Source organism: Penaeus monodon, chromosome 23 (genome assembly GCF_015228065.2).
Source record: "Penaeus monodon isolate SGIC_2016 chromosome 23, NSTDA_Pmon_1, whole genome shotgun sequence".
NCBI lineage: Eukaryota > Metazoa > Arthropoda > Malacostraca > Decapoda > Penaeidae > Penaeus > Penaeus monodon.
This window is the reverse complement of record NC_051408.1, coordinates 17,982,346-17,983,204: the sequence shown is the minus strand read 5'-3', so window position 1 is coordinate 17,983,204 and position 859 is coordinate 17,982,346.

Genomic DNA, 859 nt, shown 5'->3' with positions numbered 1-859 from the left:
ATTCCCCGTCCCTTCTCTGCTCCTAAGTGAAGTACTTTCATTCTTTCACTTTCTACGATTCCTGTCCTTGCATTCTCTCTCCACGCTGCAGTCTGCTGCCAATGTTTTTTGTTGTTTTTTTATACATAAGCTCTTTTGTCTGTTGGATCAAGCTCTTGTTTCTCCATGATGTCTGTTACCTCTCGCATGGCATCATGCCTGGGAACAACACGTCCGAGAATATTTTTTTCTCTATATTGTCTTGAGTAACATGCACTAGTCATTAAATTCATGCGCAGTATTCGTGCACTTCCTCAACTTCAAATATCAACTGTGTTCCATTCACGTTGTATGCTGTGTGTTGTATTCTCATATAACATTCTAAAGAGGATGTTTTCCTCCAAGACATATATACTTCTCAGGGTACAGTAAAATGAGACGCCTCATAATCAACGAATATCGTGTCTCAATAAACATGCTTCTCCCTCTGTTCCACCAAAATCCGCAGGGCAAACACTACTATGGTCATATGTAAGCCTTGATCACTACTGTTATACTGCCAGGTCCTCTTCCTTTTCCGCGATCCTTCAGAAATCACTGGATACCAGAAGTAGCGGCTACATCGACAAGTTTTTAGAAGGAACAGTGTGGCCGTTTCTCTTTTTTTAACCTATGATCAGTATTTCTGTTAGATGATGTTATTCCTTCTAAGACAATAGAACTTAATCTCTGGCCAGAGTAGCGTTGGGGAACCTCGCTAGTAGTTTATTGTGGCTTTCGCACAAAGCTTCAAGGATGGCCTTTGCGCCCTTTAGGGTTGGTCGTCCTGTGAACCTTGTCTTTACTTCATTTCAATGCACATTAATTTGGGATCAACACT